The 20,952-nt window shown below is 43.8% G+C and overlaps 1 protein-coding gene across 8 annotated transcripts in view; it reads left to right on the top strand.

Annotated features, from left to right (window-relative positions):
* CAMTA1 (calmodulin binding transcription activator 1) overlaps positions 1 to 20,952 on the top strand; it is a 1,525,397-nt gene that overhangs the window by 1,101,340 nt on the left and 403,105 nt on the right. The window contains exon 1 of one of the 8 annotated variants that reach the window (XM_033922053.1): positions 1,058 to 1,109. The exons of the other annotated variants lie outside the window; for them this stretch is intronic. The gene's annotated coding sequence lies outside the window, so the exon portion shown is untranslated. Of the gene's footprint in view, positions 1 to 1,057; positions 1,110 to 20,952 lie in introns of those variants that run through there. 8 annotated transcript variants of the gene reach the window in all.

Here is a 20,952-nt window from a genome sequence, read left to right as displayed (position 1 = left end):
CCACCACTGGGAAAAGGAAAAAGAACAAGAGGCCAAAAATTAGTACTTATCTTCACAGATGATACATAGCTCAGCCCAATACATCGAAGTTCCTGTTACATCGCACACAGCATTGGAGCAAAGATAAAAAGTTCTACTTCCAACAAGGCTCTTGTTTCGCCAACCAGTGGCTGCATCAGGGAAAATTCCAAGATAAACTCCCGTTCTCTCCAACGCCGTCCACGGCTTGGCTTCAAAATGGCTCCCGGATTAAAGCTCCGCATCCCAAGCCGTGGACGGAGTTGGCGAGAACGGGAGTTTGTCCCTGATTTTAAAAATGCTACTTCCATGAGGATGCCCAAATAAAAAGTTTGAAGGTGGGTTGACGGGGCAAACGTCATTGACACACACTGGTCAGCTCCTTTGGGTCCAAAGTGGCCCTAAAAATAAGTGAAGACCACTGCACTAGTCCTGTTTGAGTTTCAGGAGAGATTTCATGATCAGGAGTATTAGGGGTTATGGACACAAAAGAGCCCCTCCCCCCTAATATAGGAAAAAGGTACCCAAGGCTAATTTGCCATCTATCCCTATGCTGGAGCAGAACTGAGGTACTTTCTTATTTTCAGTAGTGGTGAATAGATCTATTGAGGGGGTAGATACTGATTCCTACAATATACTATGAATGACTCCCTGGCCAGAGACTACTCATGTGGTTGTAACTCATGCGTACCTGTTGTATCGAATTGACATTTAGCTCCTGCTGCTCAAGGGAGAGATCTTGATCTTTTCACTATGAGATCATAGGGACCCATTTTGGAGTATGCAGACATCGTTTACCCCTCTGCACTGTGTCATTCCAAATCATTTTAGCTGGGGGGTTTTTCAACCCAGTGAGGAAAGTTCTTACACACTGAGACAATCTTTTCAGAGCACTGTAGCTCTAGTCTGAGTTGTTCAACTAATGTCAGATATGGCATGTGGCCAGCCATCAGCTTGGCATTTATTATTAAGGAATATGACCTTAATTTTCCAGGGAACTGTTCTTACCTGCCAAGTACTGTATGTGGCCCAGAAGGTCATTCAATGAGAGATATCCCAGCTTCGCAGTCTGACAGTCACCCAATAAGGAGGTATGATTCTGTTCCTCTCTGCTCGTTGATATAATACAACTCTACTTGATTATCAGTTTGAATCAATACAATTGTGTTATCCAACTGATCTCCGAAACCCCTTAAAGCAGGGCTGCCCAAATCTGGTCCTCGAGATCTACTGGCAGGCCAGGTTTTCTGGATGTCTGCAATGAATATGCATGAGAGAGATTTGCCTGCACTGCCTTCTTGGTATGCAAATCTCTCTCATGCATGTTCATTGTGGATATCCAGAAAACCAGGCCTACCAGTAGATCTCGAGGACCGGACTTGGGCAGCCCTGCAAAAGCATTACAGGCTGCCCTCAGTTCCATGACACTTATCTAAGGCGTCTTCTGGGATTACCATAACCCCTGAGTATGAAGCCCATTTATATCAGCTCCCCACAGTCCTGTTTAGATGCATGGCTTAGTGGAATTAAGAAAAGTTTGCCTTTTGTGGAATGGATTGAATCACCCACTAACTTAGTTCCAGAAGAGTTTGATGACAAATATGATATTCTGAAGCTTGTGAGTGTCCTTTTTCCACTGTGTTCTGGAAGTCCATTGAGCTTGTCTTATCTTGAGATATACTAGTGCAGGGCTGCTCAAGTCCGGTCCTTGAGATCTACTGGCAGGCCAGGTTTTCAGGATATCCACAATGCATATGCATGAGAGAGAGATTTGCATACCAAGAAGGCAGTGCAGGCAAATCTCTCACTCTTATGCATATGCATTGTGGATATCCTAAAAACCTGGCCTGCCAGTAGATCTCGAGGACCGGACTTGGGCAGCCCTGTAACTAGTGGATTAACATGTTGCTTCTCTGGGACCCAACATTCTTATGTTTCCTGCTGATTTCTGTTGAATCTTTTGGATTTCTTCCACCATGGGCACTAGATTAGCGATCCATTGTGGTGGAAGAAAGACTTTCATTTGAGTTGTGTCAGCAGAGTTCCTATGAATTGTGTTGTCGGGCTTTGTTGAGATTTGGGAAACCCTAGTACCCCCAGTTCCCTGATGGTTGTGTGCACCGATCATCCAAATAGGGATGAATTTGCACTACAAGTCTGTTTAGATCAGGAGTGGGCAACTCCGGTCCTCGAGGGCCGGAATCCAGTCGGGTTTTCAGGATTTCCCCAATGAATATGCATTGAAATCAGCGCGTGCAAATAGATCTTATGCATATTCATTGAGGAAATCCTGAAAACCCGACTGGATTCCGGCCCTCGAGGACCAGAGTCGCCCACCTCTGGTTTAGATGCACTGCTATAACTGCAAGGCAATTTTGTCTGTATTCTCTGACCAGCGCCATTGTCAGCGGCCGCCTTAAAAGTGGCCGTCGATCGCGTGTCAGGTACGTGTTGGCGCTGGTTAAAAGGATCGTGCCTCTGGCAAAGTCATCCACTGGAAATGTAGGCCAGGTTTTCCCAGACCTACATTTCCAGCGCCTCCATAATGACGTGAATCGTGCCTCCATAATTGCCTATGGAGGTGCAATTCTGGGGATGATTTTTTAGGGACCGGAAGGCGCCTTGAAAATCGGTGAAAGACATCATTGAAACAGCATTTTTCACTGAGCTTGGACGGCTACCAGTGCATTAAAAAACCAGCACTGTTTAGAGAATCTGGGCCTTTGTGTACACCCAAAGAGATGTTGTAAGGTCAAAAGGTCATATGTGGTACTGGTAGTGGTGTTCCATGTGACAAATCTGGGATACTTTCTGTGACTAGGATATATGTTTGTATGAGTGTTGGTGTCCTTTTAGTTTATAACATTTTATTGAAGGAATCAAATAAGTTTGCAATAATATAATACAATAAAATGTTCATTACAATTATATTCACAATACTAATTTTCATACATATTTCTATCATTCCTGCAAAATATATTTCCATATTACCTATTTCATACCTCTATACATTCCCCCATTCCCCCCTTCCCCATCCCCCTTTCCCCCTTCCCTATCCTTTAGGGTGTTCAGAGCTTTTAGTTCTAGGAATTCCTCCATTTTCTTTGCCACTAGGAAATAGTTGGGATAAAATCCCTGCCCCCCTTATCCCTGGAGACAGGTTTGACCTTAATAGCTTCTAAGAGGGGAGAGACGGCTTCTTAATAAGTATTTCCTAATTCTGAGAGCTTGACTATGCCAGTACCCATAGTAGAAGCTCTTGATGCTATATTGAATACGTTTTTGGGAATACATTTTCTGGAAAAATAGTCACAGTGAAATTAAATGACTCAGATTTTAAAAATATCCCAGCCTGGTGCCTACAAGAGGCTGAACCTGAAAAATAAAAAAACTAGCTGAAACTCTGACTAAGAAAAGGAATCAGCACTGCATGAGAAGTTCTTTTTTTGTAATTCCTTTAAGAGGGCGTTACAGTAGTCTATGCATGCAATAACAAGGGAATGAATTAGAATGTTCAAAGATGCAATATCCAAAATTTTAGAAATTGATCTAATCATTCTTAGCCAATGAAAACATCGCTGGACAACCGTACTAATATGGCGTCACAAAGGGGGTGGGATAGAGCCAGATCAGGAGGGTGTTCCTTAAAGGATGCTTTTGCCGTTTCTGCCGGCTTCTTAGCCTTTTTCTTGGCCGCGGGAGTGGACCGGCAGCCGCGCTGAAGTGCAGGTCTCAGGAGGTTCCGGACCCGGCCTAGGGCGTGCACGCGGGGCGGTCTGCCCCCACCCTTGGTACGCCACTGTAGTTCAAATACCCTGAAGTGCTCTTTGTAATTTTCATTTCCTCTTTTAATTTATTTTTGTGAGTGCTCTAGAGACAGAAAAATTTCTACTGTGACTTCCCTTACTCCTTCTAGTGGAGAGCTGCTCCATCAGAATATCCATCTGAAACCTGGTATAAAGACAGATGGCCATCTTTGTTGACATAGACATCTCTTGCTCCTTCCCCTTCTGAAAGAATGTAAATATATAAACTAGTTTTTTAGCCCGTTACATTAACGGGTGCTAGAATAGATGTATAGATGTCTTTCTTTCTTTCTCTCTCTCTCTCTCTCTTTCTTTCTTTCTTTCTTTCTTATTTTTCCTCCCCCCTGTCCAGCAGCACCCCTTCTCCTTTACCTGCTCACTATCCAGCATCCGCTAGGCCGGGCAGCCTCGGGGCTTTTGCTAGGTCGGCCCGCCTCGCATTATCGAAGTGGGCCAGCCTAGCAAATGCCCCGCGGCTGGTCCAGGAGTGAGAAGGAGAGGCGTCATCAGAAGTCAGCCGGCGTCGGAGATCGGGGCAGGAACGTTGCTGGGGAAATCGCCGCACCCGTCGCAAACCGCCGAAGGCTCCTACTGCGCATGCGGCGACATGGAGCCACGGATCAGGGATCACGGCCGCATGGAGTTTCAACTGCGCATGTGCGCTAAAGGTTTTATCATAGAGGATAATATTCAATGGAGGTGGTGTAGAAATTCCCCACATAATATATGAAAGAAAGAAAAAAATAAACCTAAAATACAGAAGGGGAAATAGATACTACACAATGATGTCTATATAAAGAGCAGCAAAAATGATTTCAAAGTGCAGTGCGTGAGATCTGGCAAATCTGTATCTTTAGCAGCAGATGGCAGCATCAATGCTCCTATAGGGTCAGAATGGAAAGCTGTGTCTGTGTTTAATTTAGCCTGCACCTGCCCTAATGGTTGAACGGTGTGCAGACTACGTTGATTGGCTGTTAGAGAGAGGTAATCAGCATGCAACTATGTTCCAGGCTGTCGAATGAGCCCTGCCCTCACTTTGCAACTCCTTTGAGGTAACTGAGTTATACAGCAGTGGAGCAGCAGGTTCGTGATTGTGTGGACAATTGTAAATTACCTATGTCAGTGATTCCCAACCCTGTCCTGGAGGAACACCAGGCCAATCGGGTTTTCAGGCTAGCCCTAATGAATATGCATGAGAGATTTGCATATGATGGAAGTGATAGGCATGCAAATTTGCTTCATGCATATTCATTAGGGCTAGCCTGAAAACCCAATTGGCCTGGTGTTCCTCCAGGACAGGGTTGGGAACCACTGACCTATGTGGTAGAATCCTAATTATGCAGAAACTGGGAGCGCTGGTTTGTGTGAACCATTCTTATAACCTTTTTAGCAACTGGGGCTGTCCATGGTGCTGAAATCCTCAGTGTGCTCAATAAAGTCTCTCTATAAAGGGATCTCAAAGTGCCCTCTTTGAGGGCCGCAATCCAGTCGGGTTTTCAGGATTTCCCCAATGAATATGCATTGAAAGCAGCGCATGCACATAGATCTCATGCATATTCATTGGGGAAATCCTGAAAACCTGACTGGATTGCGGCCCTCAAGGAGGGACTTTGAGACCCCTGCTCTTTAAGGAACAGATCCTTGACCTGGCAAAGTGTTTAATTTCAAAATATGAAAAATGTTATTAGCCAAGTGATGGTGACACCCACTGAAAAAATATTTACCGAAAGTGGAGAAAAATACTCAACCTCATTTAATATTTAGGTGGCAACCCACTGGGTTTACAGCCGTTCAACGTATGTATCATAGGCAAAAAAACCTCCACAATTATCAAAATGCAATTTTCAACATGGAATATCATCCCATCGCTGTGCACAGGAAAATAGGAAAAAAGAACAAGAGACAATGTTGAACTTATCTTCACATCATGATGTCACTCTCCCAAAGCGTTGTGCTCCAACACGGCATGCCAATCTTCCTTCTATAGCGTCCTCATTAGATTTCACTACGTTGTGGTGAAGAAAAGCAGTTCTATCTTCCAACAAGGCACTTGTGTCGCCAACGAGTAGCTACATCAGGGAAATTTCCCAAAAGCTCTCGCTCTCTCCAGCTCCGCGCACCGTTTGACTCCAAACTAATGCCCAGGTTTAAGCCCCGTTGCTCACGACATCACTTCCGAGACCAAAAGCAAAAACCAGGGACGTCAAAGTCCCTCCTCGAGGGCCGCGATCCAGCCGGGTTTTCAGGATTTCCCCAACGAATATGCATGAGATCTATTAGGATACAATGAAAGCAGTGCGTGCAAATAGATCTCATGCACATTCATTGGGGAGATCCTGAAAACCCGACTGGATTGCAGCCCTCGAGGAGGGACTTTGACATCCCTGTCAAAAACTAATAGAACGCGCACCATTCGATTTTTCGGTTCAGTCCTTGTGGCCAGATAGTATCTAGGGGGGAAAAAATGAATCGTTGTTCACTCTGGGACAGCCTTGTCTTCACATCTCCCCTCCGTTGCGTCATCGGTATGTGATCATAGAAACATAGAAGATGACGGCAGATAAGGGCCATAGCCCATCAGGTCTGCCGACTCTACTGACCCACCCCCAAGTCTACTGTCCTAGGGATCCCACTCCTGGTGACAGGTTCCCTTGGCTTAACCCTCTAAGGGATCCCACATCCCATTTGCTCTTAAATTCTTGCACGCTGTTTGCCTCGGTCACCTGCACCGGGAGCTCGTTCCAAGGATCAACCACTCTCTCGGTGAAGAAATATTTCCTGGTGTCGCCATGAAATTTCCCGCCCCTGAGTTTGAGCGGATGCCCTCTTGTGGCTGAGGGTCCTTTGAGAAAGAGAATCTCTTCTTCCATTTCGATACGGCCGGTAATATACTTAAACATCTCGATCATGTCTCCTCTCTCCCTACGTTCCTCGAGTGAGTACAGCCGCAAATTTTTCAGCCTTTCCTCGTACGATAGATCCTTGAGCCCCGAGACCATCCTGGTGGCCATCCGTTGCACCGACTCTACTCTCAGCACATCTTTTCGGTAGTGTGGCCTCCAGAATTGCACACAGTATTCCAAATGAGGTCTCACCATGGTTCTGTACAATGGCATTATGATTTCAGGCTTCCGGCTGACGAAACTCCTGCGGATGCAACCTAACAACTGTCTTGCCTTAGATGAAGCCTTCTCCACATGATCAGCAGTTTTCATGTCTGCGCTGATGATCACTCCCAAGTCTCGTTCTGTTGAAGTTCTAGCTAAGGTCTCACCATTCAAGGTGTAAGCAGAAAACAATGGAATTCAACGGAAAGTGTTTAATTTACCTAAAGAATTAATTGTAATTTGTCAAGAAGGTTAAAAGAAAAGAAGTCGTAGTGGAAATACTAAAATGGAGAAAATAATAGCTAGCTGAAAACAATTTTCTCCCGGTTGGATAAGAAGGTGACATTTTCATAGGTTTGATGTACAGTGTCCATTTAATTCCTTTGGTTACTTCAGCTTTCACATGTATCTAGAATGGCCTTGTACAGCCAGCTCTGTAGTTCTAATGCTTTTTTCACAGTGGGATTTATTGTACCTTAGTACAAAGACAGCTGTTAGGAGGGTTAACAGATGTCTTTTCATTTATATTTATATGCACTATGCTGTACAGTGTGTCACAGTCAATACTTCAGATTGACAGTGATTGTTTGCTGGTGAATAGAAATCCTTTTTGTCACAGATCCAAGTATAAAACATATGTCTGGAAAATTCTAAAGCACTGGTATTAGAAAATCAAAATCAGCCCCTACAGTATTGCTTTGTATTGCGCGATACAGTTTTTCCAAAGGCCATTGATTGCTTCTGTTATCAAGGTTAGTTATGTGCAATGTTCTAGGCACTTTTCATCTGCTCTGCTCTGGCAGACGTGTGCACGTGTGTTTGGAGAGTCGTCGAGCAACACTAGACTTCTGCTAACTCGCTTCATCCTAATGGGTCAAAAAGAAAACTTAATATATTTAGAAAGAAGAGGAAGGAAACCAGTGATTCTCTTATTGAGAAGCACTGTGCCATAAAATCAAAGATGTGTCATGACATTGTTATCCATTTAAGATTTAGTTGTACCTGAATACAAAACAAAACATTATTGCAAATTAATTTTATCATTTTATGATTTTAAACAGCTTAAAAACCTTTGTTAGTCGGATATGAACTTTTTTATCATTCTTGCCAGTTCTGTCTTACCCTAAATTATGAGGATAATTGTAATCCTTCATTAATGGGGTATATTATTCCATGTGCGCTATTCATAATTGTAATCCTTCATTAATGGGGTATATTATTCCATGTGCGCTATTCATAATTGTAATCTTTCATTAATGGGGTATATTATTCCATGTGCGCTATTCATAATTGTAATCCTTTATTAATGGGGTATATTATTCCATGTACGCTATTCATAATTGTAATCCTTCATTAATGGGGGTATATTATTCCATGTGCGCTATTCATAATTGTAATCCTTCATTAATGGGGTATATTATTCCATGTGCGCTATTCATAATTGTAATCTTTCATTAATGGGGTATATTATTCCATGTGCGCTATTCATAATTGTAATCCATCATTAATGGGGTACATTATTCCATGTGCGCTATTCATAATTGTAATCTTTCATTAATGGGGTATATTATTCCATGTGCGCTATTCATAATTGTAATCCTTCATTAATGGGGTATATTATTCCATGTGCGCTATTCATACTAAGTTCATGCTTTGGAGTCAGATTGCATGTAAGTTGTAAAGGGCAGTTCTAAAACCAGATGATTACATTTACAAATCCATAGCACTTGCATATGTTTAGAATAGCAGCACTTATGCATGTACACATGCAGACTCCGGCATAAGTACAGGGCAGGGCCCCCAAAGCACTATTTTGTAAATACCTGCATACCTTGCATATAATAGCACATATTTGCAGGGGGAGCATATACAGGGATATAGCATGGGGTAGACATAAAAGGGGCTCCTACTTACAGATTGATGTAAGTTACCTGCATTCCTACCACATGGAGGCACCTGCACTTATACCATGTCTTTGGCTGTTATTACATTACATTACATTAGAGATTTCTATTCCGCCATTACCTTACGGTTCAAGGCGGATTACAAAAGAGTTATAAATGGGGGGTTACAATAGAAGATCATTGGTGAATTCAAGAGAAGTTGAGAAGGCGGATTACAAAAGAGTTATAAATGGTGGGTTACAATAGAAGATCATTGGTGAATTCAAGAGAAGTTGAGAAGAACAGGTAGTATCTGTGGGGCGGGGTGAAGGCAGGAGGATGGAAGGTAATTGAGATGTTAAGAGTGTTTCAGTGATTTCTTGAAGAGCATCGTTTTTATTTCTTTTCTGAATATCTTGTATTTCGGGGGTGGTTATCAGTAGGTTGGAGACTTGGTTATCCAGTTTTGCTGCTTGTGTTGCTAGAGGCCGTCATACAGTTTTTTCCGTTTGACAGGCTTATTCTGTAATAGAACCTAGGTACCTACGGTAGACTCTTATCACGCAGCCTTGGGTTACCTAAGTAGAAGTGCAAATGGCCACACATCAATAGCAACATTTGTGTGTGGCCATTAATGATAGAATATTAGCCATTGGCCATTGATGGAATATTAGCCATTTTCTGAGCATAGCAAAAAGGGGCCTTAGTGTGTGGGAAAAGACCCATGTAAGAGCATGCTGAGGCCCCTTTTTGTTGCAGCTTTGCTGAGTTCTTGTGTTTTAATTCATACCAACCCAAAATTTAAGAGCATGGCTTTCATGATCCTAAATTAAGGCAAACTTTTTCTTCTAGGTCTGGCTGAAACTAAGGGACAAATTTATGCACCTAACTTAGGAGGTCATTAAATTTGGGGCTTAGTATGTTGTAATGGTGAATTTCAACACGTAGCAAGTCCAAAACCTAGCAGTGCATCAGGAAGGGGCATTCTCACAATTTTTATTGCAAGTTGTGCATTACCATTTGGATTAACATACGCTAGCTGTTTAAGTTAACATGGGAGCACTTTAGAAGGTGCTAAATGGTCCTCCATTAACAGTGCATTAGAGAATTAGCACACAGAAAGTGTAGCATGCTAGCTGGCTAACATTTCCATGTCCCTCTCCAGGGAAAACACAAAGGACTAGATTCACTAAGCAAACTGATCGTGCACCGATCGGTTTGCAACTCCTTTGCGACCCGATTTTACTCCAGCCCAATTCACTTACCTCTGTGCCGATCCGATTCCCATCCGTGCATGCAAATGAGGGGAACGGCATGCCAAGTAGGCAGGGACGCGATTCGCTCAAGAAATCTTGGAAACCGACTGGGCTGGCCGATCAACACAAGAAGCGACTGCTCAGGACCAGTCGCCGAGGTCCTTTCCGACTGCCCTGCCTTCTGCCGCCCTGCTCGCTGCCTTCTTCTCTTCCCCGATCTGCCGCCTTGTCTCAGCCCCGATCTCCTGCTCTGCCCAGAATCTCTCCTGCCTGCTGCCCCGACTCGCAACCCTGCTCTCGCCCTGAATCGCTCCTGCCACCCCGACTCTCCTGCCCTTCCCCGCACTGCGAGCCCATGGTTTTAACCTGCAGGTTTAAAGCGGGTTAAAACCACAGGCTCATTGGGCTAGTAAAAGTTGTTTTCATTTTTAAGTCACAGCTCTAGACAGCTCTTAGACGCATGCGTCGGGATCGCACACTAGCAATCTGTGCGGTCGGAAGGGGGCGTTCCTCCGATCGCCCTCATTTTAATTTTTTGATTTTTGTAAATTCGTCGGGCCTGCACGGATCGGGAACGCAATGGAGGTTAGTGAATCTAGCCCAAAGTCCCTTAATGTAGTCACACAGCAGGCTGTATGTTTAGTAAAAGGGCACTTTAGGGGCCTGTATTTAGGTGCTCATCAGATTATGAAGAAAAGAAAAAAAAAAAAAAAAAGTCGCTCTCTGTAAGTCATATTCTCTCCCCTACCAGCCATCGCCTTCTTCTTCCAGGCTTCACCACATCAGTGCACCTGAAATCCCATAATCTGGAGGCTCAAACCTGTGTAAGCCACGTTGCATTGTGCTTTATCATAATACATCTGAGCATTTTGGTACATGTTGTGACAAATTAGACTTAATGACACTTTTATTCCCATACTGAACCGTAACTTCATGACACGTATCCTGTAGCTGGTCTGTCATGAAACAGCATGACAATTTTGCAATTAAATTGGGGTTATGAGTGCCAGTCCTACATATTAGCTTTATTACATAATGAAAGTTGTTCTAATTTCTCATTTTGTTCTAGTTTTTAATTCACTACTTCATCTTCTTTTTATTTTTTATTTTTTTATGTACTTTAAAAGCCTGCTTGTAGTGATGTGTTCCCTTCTTTAAATTAAAGATAGTCATTCAAGATGTACAATTACTAATTAAATGTGTGAAATATTTGCTTGCCTGCATCTTAATTACATTGGTTCCACTTTGTTCCTTTTTTTTTTTTTTTCTAGGTGTCTTTGCTGTTTTTAGATCGGTGTTTTCATATTTCATATCTCTATCTTTGTTCTTCTTTGGGGAAAGGGGGGGGGGAATGACTGCTTCCTCTACTCCTTTTTATGAGGAGAAATGTCCTTTTCAGATTCTATACCGATCTGCATACAATCAAAATGTGGGGGGGGACAGCGAGGTGTAGCCAAGTTTGAGGATGTTTAAATGCCAAGGATTAATTTGTCCAATAATAGAATACGGTTTGGAAAAGTGCAAGCATAATGGTTGTTCAGTCATCTGCAGAATTATCATAAAAGCGTCCGTGCTGGTACTGTTGCTTTAACACGTGGAGGTCGATATTCAAGGAAAACAGAATGGATGATCCAAGCAGGAAAAGTTTTGGCTTAATTAGGTACTTTTTCTAGGCTCCTAAATTTAGGCCTACCCTCGATCCACCTAACCTTAGGCTCATAGGTAGATGTCCAGCATTAGAAATCCGTGACAGGTACCTAACATTCCTTCCCCAAATTTCCTTTGCCCTAAGGGCCACCTGCTTTTTAGAATCCTAGATTTAGGTCCCTTCTTAAAACAGGTTGCCAAATTTAAGCACTTAACATGGGGGAAATTTTCATGTATATGGATGTAGAAACATGATGGCAGATAAAGGCCAAATGGATGTGAGAATTGGTACTAAACGCTACTTTATAAAGAGCACTTGGCATGGAATGCCATTTCTAGTCCATGAATTTAACATGGATCTTTCTGGTGCCTAGATTGGGTTATCATTTACTGTATTTTCATGCATATAACACGCGCGTTATACACGATTTTACAAACCGAGTATAACCATGCGCGTTATATTCGTGAGCACGTTGTACAAATTTTTTTTTACATAGTTCCCCCCCCCCCCCGACGTCCGATTCACCCCGCAGGACCACTCGAAGGACCACTCGCACCCGCACTCCCACCCCGAAGGTTCCGCTCGCAGCCCCACAGCCTCCCCACCCCCCCATCATGGAGAAGCTGCCTACTGTTGTCCTGCTGCTTCCTCTGCCGATGGTCCCGCCCCTTCTCTGAGCCCTGCATCTGCTCAGAGAAAGGGCGGGACCGCCGGAAGAGGAAGCAGCGCAGACGCAGGGCTCAGAGAAGGGGCGGGACTGTCGGCAGAGGAAGCAGCAGGACAATGGTAGGCAGCTTCTCCATGATGGGGGGGGTGGGGAGGCTGTGGGGGTGCGAGCGGTCCTTCGGGTGGGGGTGCAAGTGCGAGTGCGAGTGCGAGCGGTCCTTCGGGGTGGGGGTGAGAGCGGTCCTGCGGGGGGGTGAATCGGACGTCTGGGGGGCATCAGGCTTTCAGGGTAGGGACAGGACTTCAAGGGGGGACAGGACTTCAAGGGGGAGAGGAGAGTCGGGGCGGGCGAAAGGAGAGTCGGGGCGGCCAGAGGAGAGTCGGGGCGGCCAGAGGAGAGTCGGGGCGGCCAGAGGAGAGTCGGGGCGGCCAGAGGAGAGTCAGGGCGGGCGAAAGGAGAGTCGGGGCGGGTGAAAGGAGAGTCGGACGGCGACGGGAGAGTCGGGGCGGCATGCGCGGTATACGGGTGTGCGCGGTATATAAAAATTTCTTTACATAAATTACAGTTTCCCGCGTGCTATACCCGTGTGCGCGTTTTACACGGGTGCGCGGTATATGAGTGAAAATACGGTACTGAACCCAGTTCATAATTTCTAAACATGCCTTTATGAAATTAACTATTCAAAAGGCAGATTTTTAGAATATTGGGGAAAATATTCCATCGTGCTAATAAATTCATCTCCTCTAGACAAGGCCAATGCGTATCCCTTTCACTGTCCTGTCACTCTTTCCCTACCCCTCCCCTTATATCGTATATTAAATTCAATTCCCTACTGGTCTCTACCATTACTATAATTATTTCCATTGTAACTTAGGCATCCTTCTATCTCTCCCTTCCACCACCACCACCCCCGTTCTCCTTTACTACCCCCCTTTACAAAACCGTGACAGTGTTTTTTAGCGCAGACCAGGGTGCTGAATGCTCGTAGGAATTCTAGGAGTGTCGGGAGCATCGCAGAACATTCAGCATGCCGACCTGCACTTAAAACCACAATTGCAGTTTTGTAAAAAATAAAAAAAAGGGGGGGTTACATGATATTTGATTTGTTCACTCCTTAGATAACTATTTTATGTGTGATACGTTAAATAAATTTGAACTGTGGGATATTTGTGACTTTGATTTACTAGTGTTAGAAACAAGCTAGATGGGCCTTTGGCCTGACCCAGTATGGCAGTTCGCATGTTCCTCTTATGACCCTAAATCTGAATTACCTATAGAGCAGTTACAAACCCTACAGAAATACTTATTAATGAATTTGAAGAGAGGGGTAGTGCCAGGGTAAGATGGACGCTTTATGGTAGATAAAAATTCTTCTGTAGTGGTGAAAGCTCTATTCCCGTTGCTCGAGCTGATTCATCTCGGCCTGCTTTTAAACACACATTTATAAATGCTTAGTGGAAGACTGCCTCCTTGATCAATAAAACAGGTCACACTGGTGAAACTTGTCCAGGAACTCTTCGAGGCCTCATGCAATCTTTCCCAAGAGGACTGAGAGGGGATGTCTCTTTTATCAGTGGTGCACAAATTCTGTTTTCCTGGATTTGAGTGACAGCAGAAGCCGAGTGGCATTAAGCACTGGAGAGGGTCAGCAGTTGGACAGTGTAGAATAAATATTAAATCTTCTTCTCTGCCAGGATAATAGCAGAGCTTAATGGAGGGGAATGGTGAACAATGACATGCAGAGAGAGGCTTCCGTAAACATGCAGGCTGTATTTTCCCTGTGTGCCTAGACTAGATTCCACAGAGCAGGACCTGCCGTTTGTTTTACACTTCTCCCTCTGTCTTTGCGGTTTCAGCATTTGCGGTTTCGATTATTCGCGGTTTTTAGCTTCCTGGCTCCCCCCCCCCCCCCCAATTATGTCAGCTTGCATAGAGAAATTGCTGATTCCCAAGCGTTTACAGAGAAAAATTGCCGATTCCCGGCTCTTTCTTCACCGTGTTTTGCCTTCCCTTCAGGCCAGGTCTTCCACCATGTTATTCGCGGTTTCACCATATTCACGATGGTTTTTAATAGAAAACAACGAATAACATATGAAAAAGTCATTCGCGGGTCTGTTAATCCCCCATCACAGCGAATATGGAGGGAGAAGTGTATATGTATTTCTATGTATATTTTCTAGTACTCTAGAAAAAAATCTATTGCATAGAGCAATGGTCAGACCACACTTAGAATACTGCGTCCAACACTGGTCTCCATACCTTAAGAAGGATATAACGCTGCTGGAGAGGGTGCAGAGGAGAGCCACGAAACTAGTAAAAGGATTGGGGAATTTGAGCTACAGAGAACGCCTCGAGAAACTGGGACTGTTCACCCTCGAGAAGAGAAGACTGCGAGGGGATATGATAGAGACTTTTTAAAATATTAAAAGGATGTGACAAAATAGACCAGGAAGCAGCATTACTGACATTTTCAGATGTGACACGGACAAGAGGTCATAGCCTGAAACTGAGTGGCAGCAGGTTCAGGACAAATGTCAGGAAGTCCTGTTTCACACAGCGAGTGGTGGGCGCTTGGAATGCTCTCCCGGAGGAGGTTGTGGCGGAGACTACTGTTCTGGGTTTCAAACGCAAGTTGGATGCACACCTTCTTGCTAATCATATCGAGGGATACGGGAAATCCGGGTCTCCATAAAGGAGTAGCTAAATGGGCCTCCGCGTGTGCGGATCGCCGGACTAGATGGACCTAGGTCTGATCCGGAGAAGGCGTTTCTTATGTTCTTATGTTCACCGATACAGTTAATCACAAAATCTTATTGCATAGACTGAGCAAAATTAGGATTAGTGGTACAGTGTTCAGTTGGTTTCATTCTTTTTTGGATGGTCGTTATTCTTGTGTGTCGGAAGGGAAACATTTTTCAGAGTATTTGTTAATGAAACATAGGGCTCCTTTTACGAACTCTGTGCCACGCGTGCTAGATGCTAACGCCTCCATTGAGCTGGCGTTAGTTTCTCCGTGTAGCGCGCGCTCAAAACGCTACCTCAGCTTAGTAAAAGAAGCCCATGGTGCTCCTCAAGGTTCATCTCTTTCTGCAACATTATTTAAATATTTTTCTTATGCCACTTCGCACGGCGTTGGATATTTTTTGGCCGCTGATTATCATCTTTATGCTGACGATATTCCGTTTGTATTTAAGATTTTGCTAAAATGTCATGCTAAAATGTTAGATTTCTTTTGAATTTCTCTTTGGATAAGATTATTAACTGGTTGGGTGGTGATCGTCTCATACTGAATGTGGAGAAGATGAAAATTATTTACTTTTAAGGAAGTAACGGTTTCATTTAAGGAAGTAACTCTTCCTCCACATATAAAACAAGAGTCCTCTCTCCCTGTGTTTAAAACCAAAATGTTTCTTTCGATGCCTAATCTGGGATCTCATCCACCTTCCCTGGATTAAATCTCACCTCAGGATCTTAACGCCAAACGCCTCCCTAGAGGCGAACTAGCCCTTCATGTTGTATCCACCCCTCTCCTTTTTATATATATATATATATTTATCTTGATGTATTTTTTTAAACACATGTATCTAAGCTTGTTCACCCTTGAAAAGAGAAGACTGAGAGGGGATATGATAGACTTTTAAAATACTAAAAGGTTTTGACAAAATAGAGCAAGTAGCATCATTATTGACGTTGTCAAATGTGACTCGGACGAGAGGTCATAGACTGAAATTGAGGGGCGACAAGCCCAGGACTAATGTCAGAAAGTTCTGTTTTACACAGAGAGTGCTGGACGCTTGGAATGCTCTCCCGGAGGAGGTAGTGACGGAAACCTCCATTATGGGATTCAAGTGCAAGTTGGATGCACACCTCCTTGCAAATCACATTCAGGGATACGGGAAAAGAAGGTCTTCATCAGGGAACACCTGGATTGGGCCTCCGTGTGTGCGGGTCACCGGACTAGATGGACCAAAGGTCTGATTCGGTGAAGGCATTTAAGAACATAAGAAGTTGCCACCACTGGGTCAGACCAGAGGTCCATAACGCCCAGCGGACCGCTCCCGCGGCGGCCCATCAGGTCTGTGACCTGTGAAGTGGTTCCTGACCATTTCTGTAACCTACCTCTACATCTTTCTGTAACCCTCAATCCCTTCATCCTTTAGGAACCTATCGAAACCTTCCTTGAAACCCTGTAGTGTGCTCTGGCCTATCACAACCTCCAGAAGCGCGTTCCATGTGTCCACCACCCTCTGGGTAAAAAAGAACTTCCTCGCATTTGTTCTAAACCTGTCCCCACTCAATTTCTCCGAGTGACCCCTGGTACTTGTGGTTCCCCACAGTCTGAAGAATCTGTCCCTGTCCATCTTCTCTATGCCCCTCAGGATTTTGAAGGTTTCTATCATGTCTCCTCTAAGTCTCCGCTTTTCCGGGGAGAACAGCCCCAGCATTTTCAACCTGTCAGCGTATGAAAAGTTTTCCATACCATTTATCAGTTTAGTTGCTCTCCTCTGGACCCCCTCAAGTACTGCCATGTCCTTCTTGAGGTACGGCGACCAGTACTGGACACAGTACTCCAGATGTTCTTATGTACCTTCCCTGTAATGCTAGTTTTACGTTATGTGATCCCACACCCCCCCTCACTAAATTTCATGATGGGTTTTTCTTTTCCCTCCCTTTTAAACATTTGTTTTTAAATTAATTTTATTAACTGTAAACCGCCTGGATATTTTTTGATAGACGGTATATCAAGGAAATAATAAACTTGGAATTCTACATCTTACTCTCTATATCTCTGAAAAGATAACTCATGACCAGGGTATACGTGGATTTCTATTATCATCTCAGGGTTGTACTGAGGTTGAGTAAACTGCTCTTTTCGGTGGTGTCAGTAAACAGTGAATCTCTTCACGACATTAATCTTTTTTTAGGAGTTAATACAGCTAGAAATATCCAAATAAAAATATGGCTATGATTTATGTGGGCTAGAAAACCTCTATATATGCTCAGGCATGTACTTATAAAGAGCAAGAATACCACTGCATTTTTATTTATCTAGTTAAAAATTATATTCCGCTCGATCAACATTTCTAGGCGGATTCTAACAAACATACATCATTTATAACAAACAAAATGCATGAAAAAAAACAATTACTCAACAAGCTCCAAAACACTTAGGGCTCCTTTTACTAAGGTGGGCTAGCGGTTTTAGCGCACGCTACAACGCCACACGCGCTAAACGCTAACGCCTCCATAGAGCTTGCGTTAGTATTTTTCATTTAGCGCCTGGTTAGCGCGGGCTAAAAAAATGCTAGCGCACCTTAGGGCTCCTTTTACAAAGGCGCGCTAGCGGGGTTAACGCGCGCGACTTGTCATCCCACGCTGGCCATAAACTACTGCGTCCGGCAGTTTAGCGCGCGCGCTATTACGCACATACCTCCCGAAACAAAAACGTTTTCAACAGAATCCTGAAACAGTCAACCAAGGCCTCGCAGTTGCTCGTGTCATGGGTGCCATAACGGTGGTCCACGCACGCAGAATGCAGATTTCCTATATTCCCCGTGGAACCAATGGTCCACAATGGTGGAATTCCCTTCCCCATTATATTAGAATAGAAAGTGATATCCTAGTATTCAAAAAGCTTTTAAAATCTCATTTATTTAAGGACGCCTTTGATCTATAACTAAACTTATGGACGTCTTTAACTAATTTTTAATCTTCTAAATTGTTGATTTGGCTCAAACAAATATGCAAGAAATGCTTTGAAAAATTTTTACCCTACCTTTCGTTTTTCCCTGGTTTTTTTGTTTTTTTCCTCTTCCCCATTGTAACTTTACCCTCCTTCCCTATCTCTCATGTCAGTCACAATTGATTTTATTGTAATTAGGTTAAAGTTTCTTTATTATATTATGTACATCGCCTAGAATTCTGAAATAGGCGATTCATCAAATGTGAAATAAAACTTGAAACTTGAACCGAAACACCAGGGCATTACAGTTCAGGGAACATAAGTTCCGTGTTGGTCTATAAATACTAAGGAAGTCTAGCAAACTGGAGATTTCCTACCGATCACTGTTTTCAACACTAGTAGCAACAATTTATAACCAATCCGATCCCATCTTTAGTTCTATATACCGACTCCTCCCTCAGAAAGGGCTCGACTCGGTTGACAAGATTTCCTTAATCAAGTGGAGAGAGAATAATAGCCTCTATTCTAACCATTAATTTAAAGCAGGTGAATCTATCAAAGTATGTTTTTTAACATTTTCTGGAAGAATGGTATTTGAGAGAATGCAATACTCAATTGGCAAACCAGTGTCATTCTTTAAGAACAGGAGCGTTGTGTTCAGATCTAGAAGTTCCAGTAATTAACCTTGTCACAGGGCTCCTTTTATCAAGGCGCGTTACGGGGGGTTAGGGCCCGGACATTTCATCATGCACTAAGCCCCACAGCAGCCTAAAATCCTAACGCCTCGTCAATGGCGGCGTTAGGTACTAGCGCGGCAGGCGGTTTAACGCGCGGTATTCCACGCGTTAAACCGCTACCGCGCCTTTGTAAAAGCACCCCAGAGTTTTGAGCAACCTGAAGGATACGGGGATTGAGGGATACAGATAGAGGTAGAGATAGGGCATAGATAGAAGGACAAGGGGGATTAAATGATTTGGACAAGGATCGCCTTACAGGTCATGGACCTGACGGGCCACCGCGGGAGCGGACTGCTGGGCGCGATGGACCTCTGGTCTGACCCAGCGGAGGCAACTTCTTATGTTTCTTATGTTGTTATCTCAAATATTTCTTAGGAGCACCCGTTAGCAAGGAATTACAATAGTCAAACTGTGGAAAAATCAGACTTTGAGGAACCAAACAAGATTAGAACTGGTTAACGCTGACATTAAAGGCGCAAATGCCTCAGCTTAAAAAAAAATTTTTTTTAAAAAATAATATAAGAGACATGCTTTTTCATCTTCAGAGAAGTAACCAAATATACTCCTAGGATAGTAGACTTGGGGGTGAGTCAGCAGAGTGGGCAGACCTGATGGGCTATGGCCCTTATCTGCCGTCATCTTCTATGTTTCTATGTAAGTTTTAAGTGTTTTTACAAATGAAACCGTTCCAAAGAGAGGGGGAACTTCTCAGCGTGGGCTGCTATTAAATTGCGTTAGAGCTTAACACACCTTTAACCTGCATTAAGGGAATCTCATAGCAGGCGCTAAATTCTAAATATAGCGAATAGAATGCTAGGTATAATCAAGAAGGGTATTACAACCCAGAACGAAAGAAGTTATCCTGCCGCTGTATCGGGCAATGGTGCGTCCGCATCTTGAGTACTGCGTCCAGTATTGTTCACCGTACCTTAAGAAGGATATGGCATTACTCGAGAGAATTCAGAGGAGAGCCACACGTCTGATTAAAGGGATAGAAAACCTTTCATACGCTGAGAGATTGGAGAAACTGGGTCTCTTTTCCCTGGAGAAGAGGAGACTCAGAGGGGATATGATAGAGACTTAAAAGATCATGAAGGACATAGAGAAAGTAGAGAGGGACAGAAAGAGAGAGAGAAATAGAGAGAGAGAGAAAGGGAGAGAGACAGAAATAGAGAGAGAAAGGGAGAGAGAGAGATAGAGAAAGATTGGAGAAACCGGGTCTCTTTTCCCTGGAGAAGAGGAGACTTAGAGGGGATATGATAGAGACTTACAAGATCATGAAGGGCATAGAGAAAGTAGAGAGGGACAGAAAGAGAGAGAGAAAGGGAGACAGAGAGAAATAGAGAGAGAGAGAAAGAGAAAGGGAGAGAAACAGAAATAGAGAGAGAAAGGGAGAGAGAGAGAGATAGAGAAAGATTGGAGAAACTGGGACTCTTTTCCCTGGAGAAGAGGAGATTTAGAGGGTATATGATAGAGACTTACAAGATCATGAAGGGCATAGAGAGAGTGGAGAGGGGCAGATTCTTCAAACTTTCAAAAAATAAGAGAACAAGAGGGCATTCAGAAAAGTTGAAAGGGGACAGATTCAAAATGAATGCTAGTAAGTTCTTCTTTACCCAACGTGTGGTGGACACCTGGAATGCGCTTCCAGAGAGTGTAATAGGGCAGAGTACGGTACTGGGGTTCAAGAAAGGATTGGACAATTTCCTGCTGGAAAAGGGGATAGAGGGGTATAGATAGAGGTTACTGCACAGGTCCTGGACCTGTTGGGCCGCCGCATGAGCGGACTGCTGGGCGCGATGGACCTCAGGTCTGACCCAGCGGAGGCATTTCTTATGTTCATTTTAAATCTATGGGCTTTTAGAGGCCAATATTGAGACTACAGGAGGGAGACCAGCTAACTCCCACTGTCGGCGCTTTGCCTAGATATTCAATGTTGGACCATTTCCGGTGACTGGCAATGAATATCCGCTCCGTTTTTGGCCAGCTCAAACGTAGTTGATTAAGTTATAGCAATCATAGATAGGCCAGCTATGTGGGTGACCCAATTTGGCTGCTAAACTAGGCCGGTCAGCGTTGAAAATCAAGTTTCAAGTCTATTATAGCTTAATAGACCGCTTTAAACACCAGAGCGGTTTACATCGCAA

The sequence above is a fragment of the Geotrypetes seraphini genome, chromosome 15, assembly GCF_902459505.1.
Source record: "Geotrypetes seraphini chromosome 15, aGeoSer1.1, whole genome shotgun sequence".
NCBI classification, from domain to species: domain Eukaryota; kingdom Metazoa; phylum Chordata; class Amphibia; order Gymnophiona; family Dermophiidae; genus Geotrypetes; species Geotrypetes seraphini.
Note: the sequence above shows the minus strand (reverse complement) of the source record. Positions and strands in the feature narration are given on the sequence as shown.